A 9,891-nucleotide genomic window follows, 5' to 3' on the forward strand; every position below is an offset into this window, starting at 1 on the left:
ATTCAAAATGGGAGATTATTGAAATATGAACCGATGAAAATCCCACTGCTACTTGATGGATGATGGAACTTAGGACTCTGCCAAGGCTAAAGACTCGGTCTATTAGTCTTATCTTTTAAATTTTAAGTTTATCATGCAAGTTTATCTTTGTAATTTAAATTTCAGGGGGAAGGCCTTGGTTGCACAACAAAAAGGTGCAGTATGATGGGTATTCAAGCTCATATTCCTTGAAATATGGGGATAAGAAGATTCGGCTTAATCCCATGAGGATCCCAGATTTTTAGAAGATGGAGGACTCTTCTTCCTCTAGAACTCTTTCCATGCATCGATATGAGGAGGAAAGTAAGGAATCTAGAGCCAATTTTTTAACTGATCTCACGTGAGGTTTCTTTAATGCAGCGAGATAAAATTCCTCATTTTATCTCTATTTTGGATGACATTTTGGATATGGTACCTGAGGAGCTTCCACAAGAACTACCTCCTATGCGTGATATTCACCACACCATTGACCTCATTCCAGGCTCAATATTACCAAATCATCCAGCATATTGACTTAATCCAAAAGAGTACGAGGAGTTAAGGAGGCAAGTACAAGACCTATTGGATAAGGGGTTTATCAGGGAGAGCCTCAGTCCCTGCGCTTGTCTTGCATTACTCACCCCAGAAAAAGACAGTATGTGGTGTATGTGTATTGATAGTAGGGCCATAAATAAGATAACAATTAAATACCGTTTCCATATTCCTCATTTGGATGATATGTTAAATCTATTACATGGGTCAACAATATTCTCAAAAATAGATCTAAGAAGTGTTTACCATCATATTTGAATCCGACCCGGGGATGAATGGAAAATCGCTTTCAAGACGAATGATGGATTATATGAGTGGATGGTCATGCCGTTCGGATTGACCAATGCCCCTTAGTACATTCATGCGGGTGATGAATCAAGTATTGAGACCATTCTCAATTAGATTTGTTGTTGTGTATTTTGACGAACATTCTTATTTATGGTAAAGACAAGGAAGAACATAAGGAACATCTCAGGTAGGTGATGTGAGTGTTGCGGAAAGAGAATTTTTTATAAACCTGAAAAGTGTTCTTTTGCAAACTCTCGGGTCACTTTCTTGGGATTTATTGTCTCAAGTGAAGGGGTATTAGCAGATCCTGAGAAGATTTGAGCAATTAAAGAGTGGTCCACACCTTCGAATATTCATAAAGTAAGAAGCTTTCATGGATTAACTACTTTTTATCGCAGGTTTATTCGCAATTTCAATACCATAATGGCACCAATAATAGAATGTATGAAAGTGGGAGCTTTCCAATGGAACTCCACAGCTGCACGTGCCTTTGAAGAAATCAAAGATAGGTTGATTAACGCTCCTATTTTAAAGCTTTCTGATTTTGAGCAAGTGTTTGAAGTAGTATGAGATGCTTCACATGTTGGGATAGGTGGAGTTCTAAGCCAAGATGGACATCCGGTTGCTTTCTTAGTGAGAAGTTAAATGAGGCTAAAAAGAAATACTCTACGTATGACATTGAGTTTTATGCAGGTATTCAAACTCTAAAGCATTGGAGGAATTATTTGCTACATCGTGAGTTTATTTTATTTACAGACCACGATTTCTCAAAGTTTATCAATTCACAAAAGAAATTAAATGCACGGCATGCTAGTTGGGTGGATATGCTACAACAATTTAATTTTGTCTTGAAGCACTGAACGGGGATTGAAAACCATGTAGCCGATGCCTTGAGTAGGAGTCGTCCATGTGCTCTCCATTTTATCTTCTTCTATAATTGGCTTTGAGGAAATAAAGAAGTAGTATGCAAGTGATCCCTTCTTTGGACCAATCATTTCAGATCTTTCTCGCCACAAATTGGATGAACATGTGGGGTATTCACTGTAGGAGGGATTTTTGTTTAAAGGGACAAGATTATGTGTTCCTGAATCATCTCTAAGGAAGCATTTTATTAGGGAACTACATGGGGGAGGATTAGCTGGTCATTTTGGGCGTGATAAGACTACTGCCTTGGTGGAAGATCGATTTTTTTGGCCATCTTTGAAGCGGGATGTTAGCAAGGTTGTTAAGTTATGTCGCACATGTCAACTTGAGAAAGGCTCAAGATCAAACGCTAGATTATACACGCCTTTACCCATCCCTCACGCTCCTTGGGAGGACCATAGTATGGATTTTGTATTCGGATTTCCCAAAACTATTTGTGGGCATGATTCAATGTTATTGTTGACAAGTTCTCGCATTGCATCATTGTTTCTACGAGAAGTTGTGCGTCTCCATGGTTTACCAAAAACTATTGTCATTGATGGGGACGTGAAGTTCGTAAGCTATTTCTGGAAGACATTGTGGGCAAAGCTTGGAACGCGTTTGAAGTATTCAAGTGCCTTTCACTCGCAGACGGGCAGTCAGACGGAGGTTGTGAATTGCAGCCTTGGCAATCTACTTCGCGGCCTAGTTCGTGATCACATTACTCATGGGATTTAATTTTTCCAAATGCGGAATTTGCATAAAATAGTTCAATTAATCGGACTATTGGGATTTCACATTTTGAAGCTGTGTGGGGGTATAAGGCCACGGAAACCTATTGATCTGCTACCCTTACCAATTAATTCCAGGATAAGTGAAAGTGGAGAAGATTTTTCTATGCATATCCAGTTAGTACAAGAAGAGATTAGGCAGCGTTTGGCAGTCAACAATGATCTTTACAAGTGGCAAGCAGATAAACATTGTAGGAGTGTTGAGTTTGCTGAAGGTGATCTTGTCATGATGAGGTTGAGGCCTAAATGTGTCCCACAGTATGCTTATCAGAAGTTGCACTCAAAGAAAGCAGGTCCATTTAAAATTCTAAAGATTTTGGGTACTAATGCTTATGTGCTCAAGTTGCCAGATGATTTTGCAGATCAGCCCTATTGTTAACGTTGAGGATTTACAGTTGTATGAGGGCCACCATACAGAAGTTGAAGTTCCATTGGCAATTCCCAAGCTTCCATAAAAAACAGGGCCTAGAGAGAAAATTGTTTCTACTCGTCCCAGTGGGTACCAAAAATTTTTGGTTCAGAGGAAGAACCGCCCTACTCTGATTGTTCATGGGTGCGCACTGAGGAAATGCAACTACTTAATCCTGATCTGTACAAGTTCTACCAAGCATGCAACTCGTCGGTGTCGAGTGTTCTTTTTTTTTTTTTTTTTTTTTTTTTTTTTTTTTTTTCAGTAGGGGGAATTTATGGATGATCGGACGTAGGACTCTACCAAGGCTAAAGACTCGGTCTATTAGTCTTACCTGGTTTTCAGCTAGTTTGAATTTTGAACTATAATCTCCTTCATTATAAAAGGGGATGATTGAATGAAATAAAGGCAGAGTTGATTGCCAGAGTTTGAATACTATTATTTGCTGGTGTGACTCCAGTTCTATCCAAGAGCATGTGAGGGTGAGACTCCCTAGCAAATTCTTATTATCCATGTGTTCCACATCACTACTCCGGTGATTGTAGAAGCTTTACCAACAAAGTTGGCTCTCGAAATGACGGAACACTTTAATTATTCATCCATCCATTTAAAGGGAGACCCCAATTGGCCATCTATGAAAAGGATGTAGTTTGACAAATTACTCCAATCTCAAATGACATTGCAAACTCATTGAAATCTTATAAAGATTGAAATTTAAAAAAAATCGATAGATGTCAAAATCGATTTGCGCACTCATAGACGCAATGGGTCGTTACAAACTCTATGTTTGGTAGCATTCATTTAGATATCATTCATACTAGTATTCTATATTTTGATAATGGGAAAGACCTTCTTTAGTATCTTGTAATACTTTCTTTTATAATATGCAAGCTTGCTATGAGAGAGAGAGAGAGAAGGTTTTGTTGTTTAGAGCCGCTTTGGACAGTCCAGTTGTTTTTAGGTGAAAAACAGCCCTCCAACCCTATGGGTCCATGTAAGAAAAAGGAGAGTAGCACAATACACTGGGATGCAGATGATCCTTCAATAGCAAAACGGTACCCATTCGGCTATTTCCCTTCGAAACCCACCTTCTTTCCCACCGAAACTCTTCCCCACCCTTCTCCACTGCACAGACAGCTCCACGACGGTTCACTATCGAAATCGGTTGTCGCCGCCACCATGATTAGAAGTATTCAACAGCATGAGTACATGGGGTTTGAAAACATCTGCACATATGAACCGACTTGAAAGTTCTCGCTCGACTGCCTCAATCTCAAATTTTTAGACGATGTTTAATTCTCCCTTACCTTTAAAATTCTTCCCATGCTCAAGAATCAATTGGACCTTGATGCTAAATTGATGCTGAACATTTTCATATTTTTAGCTCCATTCTTTTCTGCTCTGGATTTTACAAATTTTCTGGATTGTTGGGAAGATGGTGCTCACTTTTCTACACCCGCTAATCTGGTTCTAAAATTCGTCCAAGTGCAGAAACATAAACAGTTGTGAAGCATTAACGCCCTTGCACCTCGGTCTGGGCTCGAAGCACCCATTCTTTAAGAATTTGTATTTTGAAAGTCGAACCAACCATATTGCCACAGTCTGAAATCTTAATTCCATTGATTGGATAGGCAAATTGTCGAGGCCAATAATAAGTTCTTGGCACTAACAAGTTTTTGTAATTTTCATGAGCGTTGAAGATTAGCCTCTGGATGCATGTCATGTCGAAGGAGAAATACGGAGGAATTTGTTTCATTCTAGTCGTGTTCTATGCCATAGAGCGCGAGCTTCTTTGAGAGGCAATTGTCGTGTTCTCTACCGTCGGAGATGAGTGAGGTGCCGTTGAGTTTGGGTTGGGAAAGAGGGGGGTTCGGCTGGGTTTGGGTTCGAATAGGAAGAAAGTGAGATACGGGTTGTTGTTCAGGTGTAGGCAAATGTATGGTAATGGTGATAAAATGCTTAAGTAGCGGGCTTCTATTGGAGGGCTGGTTTTCTTCTAACAATAGATGGGCTGATCTAAAAGTTTTCTCTTCGCCGACTTGTAAAGAATCATTTCTAGACATGTTGTCTCTTTTGTCGCGCCAAAAATTCTATACATTAAGTTCTCATTTTATTTGTATTCCTTTATATAAGATAGTAACATATATATCAACATTAAATTATCTTTTATTGAATCATCGAATAAACAACTGGCATTTGTAGAACTGGCATAACTCAAGCAAATGTACGAAAAGCTCTTAGGCTATATTTAGATGTTAAATTTAACTGAATTTTTTATGAATAATAGTGAGTTGAGTAGGTAAAATGAGTTATGAATGACTCATCTAAAATGAGTTTAAATGTATTTAGATATTAAGATAAATTTAGTAAATTAAGAAAGATTGTGAGACCTACATATAAAGATGTACTAAGTTAAAAATTATTATAAATCTCACGTGTAATGAAGTTTTAAATTGAGATAAATTTAACAATTTGAAATTTAGATATTTAAATGTTAAATTCAGTTTAAAATTAAACTGAACCAAATTGATTTCAACTAAGTCTTATAATCAAACGAGACCTTAGAATATTGACATTAGTTTCATCAAAATTATCTCTAAAATTTAGCTAAAGTACATATTTTGCATATAATCAGAATCATTCAAGATATAATTATTAGATTAGTTAAATAATAATATAATATTATTTTTTTAATAAAATATTTATAATTTTTTTCATATTTTTTAATTACATAACCTAATATTTTATCTAGCATTCTAATGTAAAAGGCCTAACCAAATAACAAGAAAATGAGTAGATATTATTTCTAAAGAAAACTTTAATAATACTGTAGATCAACTTTACAGATGGCAGTGCTCCTAAAACGGGAACACAGAGAATAAAAGTACAGTTAATCAAAATCTGACACTAGCATGCGTGCAGTGCATAAAACACATTAATTGATCGTGACAGGAGGACCCTACAATTATAATTGGTAAGTGTGACGTCGGTGGAAGAGGAGGATCAGCAAAATCTCAAGTACATTTTAAGAAAATGTTTATAGACATTAGACAGTCAATTAGCTATTTAATTATTTAATTATGATTCTATTTTTTAAATAAAATAAATGTTTTCTATTAAAATAAATTTATCTACGTAGGTTGCAAATAGCCACCAATTTTTAGCAAAGGCCCTTCTTTGTTCTTACCTTTCTTTTTGATCTCTTTACCCCGAAGCTATTAAGGTATTAATTGCTATAATCGCAATTTTTTGTCGGTGAGAGTTGTTAATAAAATTTAAGTAGTGTTCTTTTTAAAAAAATAAAAAATATTAATTTGTTACCTTTTTTATAATCTCGATTGAGAAAAGTTGAACTGAAATGGTAATTAATGGCGTCTTATCAACATCACCTTTTATTTATGGGAATTGCTTATCCGGTTATCCATAGAGAAAAGCCGCCGATGGTGGCACCGATTCCCCTTTTTCGCTTTTTGTTTTTTTATTTATTTAATAATTAAAGAAGGTGTTTTTAAATAATATTGTAATTTTTTTAAAAAAACGATTATTTAAAAATATAAAAAAAAGTAAAAAAATAAAATTAATTTATTCGGTAATCTTTCTCTATGTCTATAGCTGGCTCCTTTATTTATATATATTTGTTTGGAAGAAGAAAAGTTCTTTAAAAAATATTACGTATAATTATTTTTATGTATTATTTATACACTCTATTGATATAGATAGTTATTTTGTATTAAAAAATTAATATAACTAATTATATCAATAAAGTATCTAAAAAGTACATAAAAATAATGACTACATATATTATTTTTAAAATTCTTTTACTTCAAAGTTAGCTAGGGATAAGAAGAGAGTCACGTATAATTGACACAATCACGGGATGTTTAGCTTGCAACTTTTTAAAAAAAAAAAAAACATATTGCATTTATCAATAACTGATATTACAAATTTGAATCGAAATATACATTATAAGCCAACTACAATATAGCTCCTAATACATAAGTGTGATTGATATGGTCTAACTCATGCTACAAACATCTACAGATTATCGTATGAGAGACAGTACAACTCTGTCCAAGATAGAGTTAAAAAAATCTCATACTTTTTCTAAGACAAAATAGATGACATATTCTATGGACAAAAGTTAAAGAGACTGTTTTTTTTTTATATATATTTTTTATAAAACAAAAGACATAATAGAAATTAAAAATACATAAAAAAATGAATTACATCTTGAAAAAATATAGATATGTATTTTCAACTTTAGAGAAAAAATTACAAATAAAGTGACTGTGATGGCGCGTGTGAGACACGCACCAGCCTAAGAATATAGCGGCCAGTCAGATCTGAAGTAACCGATGGCTTTGGACCTAGAAAAGCTGCGTGTGGCTGCATAAGAGCACCCTTAGTGGTGATGCATAGATTTAATGCGCTCACTTTGGATCGTGCGTGTGTCTCATGTATAGTGCCGTTTGGCGAAATTCTTTGCATTTTTGAAAAATCGGCACCTTGGAAAACCTACGGTAGGGTGGTGGTCAATGAATACAGGAGATCTCAACCTTCTGTCATACTTAACCCTGAAAAACAAACATCTTAGAAAAGAGAAAAGAAAGAAGAAACTTAGAGAGAAAATGGAGGAGGGATGAAGGAGGGAGGAGGGAGAGAGCGGCTCCTCCCCCATCTACACAAGTTTTAATTTGGTGATGATTTCTAGAGAAAAGGAGAAGCCTCTCTTTAAACTAGGGTCGGCTCTTCAACCTAACCTGTAATTTTTGGGTCCACAACAACTAAGTGTGTAGAATAATCACCACTTAAATAGCTTTATAAATCATATTTATTTAGAAATATTATATATATTGTGTATGGTTTTTTTCCCCTTTATTTTTTTATAAGTTTCAGTGTATTTTATCATAAACAACTATTAAACTTTATTAATTTGTTTGTTGTTAAAATATAGTCACCGCGGCCATGTCACATGCTTAGAAATTATAGCCAAATACAAAAGACGATATACTTCATAGCATCGGCAATAGCCTCGCCATTGCCAATTGCAAGTCCAAAATAAAGGTTGTTGGAGGCGTTTTTGGTCTGCAATGGCCTAGTGAAAACCAAAAAGTTTGACATAAAGTGTACAGTAAATGTAAGGTGCTCTCCATGTCTGGCGAGCAACTGTTCCGAGTCTATGAATTTTTTTATTCTTTTTCTTTCACCCGCTCTCTCCCCTTTCCCTCGGTTTCTCATTTCTCCCCAACAGATTCACTCTTTCTTTCTTTCTCCCAAACTGCTGAGCATTCACCCTTCTTCTTCAGCCGCCGCCTTGAATCAAGTCCAGCAGTCGCCTCCTTCAGCAGACGTCGTCGTCTCCGAGCGCTAATGTAAGTCTCTCTTCCTCTCTCTTCCTCGCTCTTCTCTCCCTCTTCTCTGTTGAATACTCCGAACGAAACTCCAAACTCTTCTCTCCCTCTTCTCTGATTGCCTCCTGAAATGTCTTATTTTTTCATCCATTTCGTGCCCTTATTTTTCCAACCAGGTCGAATCAAAGCATCGACTTTTGATACCCGTCCCACGCCGAAGTCTCTTCCTCCACGAATCTCCCACTACAGGTATCGTATGTTTGCATGAATGCGATATTTTTGGTTTTTTTTTTTGTTTTTTGTTTTTTGTAGATGAAATGGTAAACGGTTGACATTATTGTTTTTATTTTTTCCTGCATTTGGGCGAGATTCTTGGTTATATGTAAAATCTGTTGGTACTTGGACCCTGATGCCTTATCTTGACATTGCTTGACCATAAGATTTGGGGTTGTTGCTTGACATTGTTGCAGATGGAGGCTTGTTTGTCTATTTTATTTTTCTTCAATGTGTTTATCAATTCTTGGTCTATAGTTGGGGAAATCAAGTGTATTTGGTAGACCACAGTCTTGAAATGGCAGTAGTCGAACTCTGCCACTTGGGAAAAAAAATTAATATTATTAAAATATATAATATTTTATTATTAATTGGACTTTAAGATAGCTAGTCCAATATAGACTAATATATCTAGAAATCTATTTTAGACTTGCAAGTTACCATTCTAGCTAAATTATGGACTTGGCAATGACTAGGTCATTGTGAATCCTCTCAGTCCATATCCTTTCTCAAATCATCTACTTCTAGGCAGTGAGGTTTTCCATCTTATTAATAGTCCTAGCTAGGAAGACTGCACCAACAGTTAGGTCCTATTTGTTTATATAGATGAAATAAAATAAAATAAGATGTTTTAAATAGTAATTAATAAAATATTATTATAATATAATTTTTTAATATTAATTTTGTATTAAAATTTAAAAAAATTAAATTATTTATTATATTTTATATAAAAATTTAAAAAAATTATAATGATAAATTGAGATAAGATAAGATTTTTTATTTGAGTAACAATCTGGACCTTAAAAGTGGGTCCTTTGAATTATTTTATGAGTGGCGCTCAACCTTTAATGCTAGCATACTCTTTTAACTTTTTTTTAAAAATAGTTTTAATGTATTTAAATATTATTAAAAAATAAAAAATATATTAATATACTTAAAATTATTTTTTTAATCATTAAATAAAAAAAAAATTAGAAAACGATCAAATAGATTGGTCAATGTTGGGCTAATTTTTTTCTCATCTTATTTTAACACCAAAATCGTGGATGAGGTTATCTAGCAGTCTGCTACGGTGTTTTTTAGCAGATTAAGGAAATAAAAGGGTTTTTTTTTCTTTAAGATTTATTTGTTTTTTAAATAATAATTAAAGTAGTTTTTAATAAATAAATAGTATTTCTCTTGTTGAAATCAATTACTCGAAACTCCTTATGGTACTTTTCAGCATGGTAAAGTCTACTTAATCGATAATTTCAACGCCTTAAAGAGTAATAAGATGTGAGTGAATTCAGTGGTTTAATCCCACATC

The sequence above is a fragment of the Carya illinoinensis genome, chromosome 8 (genome assembly GCF_018687715.1).
Source record: "Carya illinoinensis cultivar Pawnee chromosome 8, C.illinoinensisPawnee_v1, whole genome shotgun sequence".
Taxonomy (NCBI): domain Eukaryota; kingdom Viridiplantae; phylum Streptophyta; class Magnoliopsida; order Fagales; family Juglandaceae; genus Carya; species Carya illinoinensis.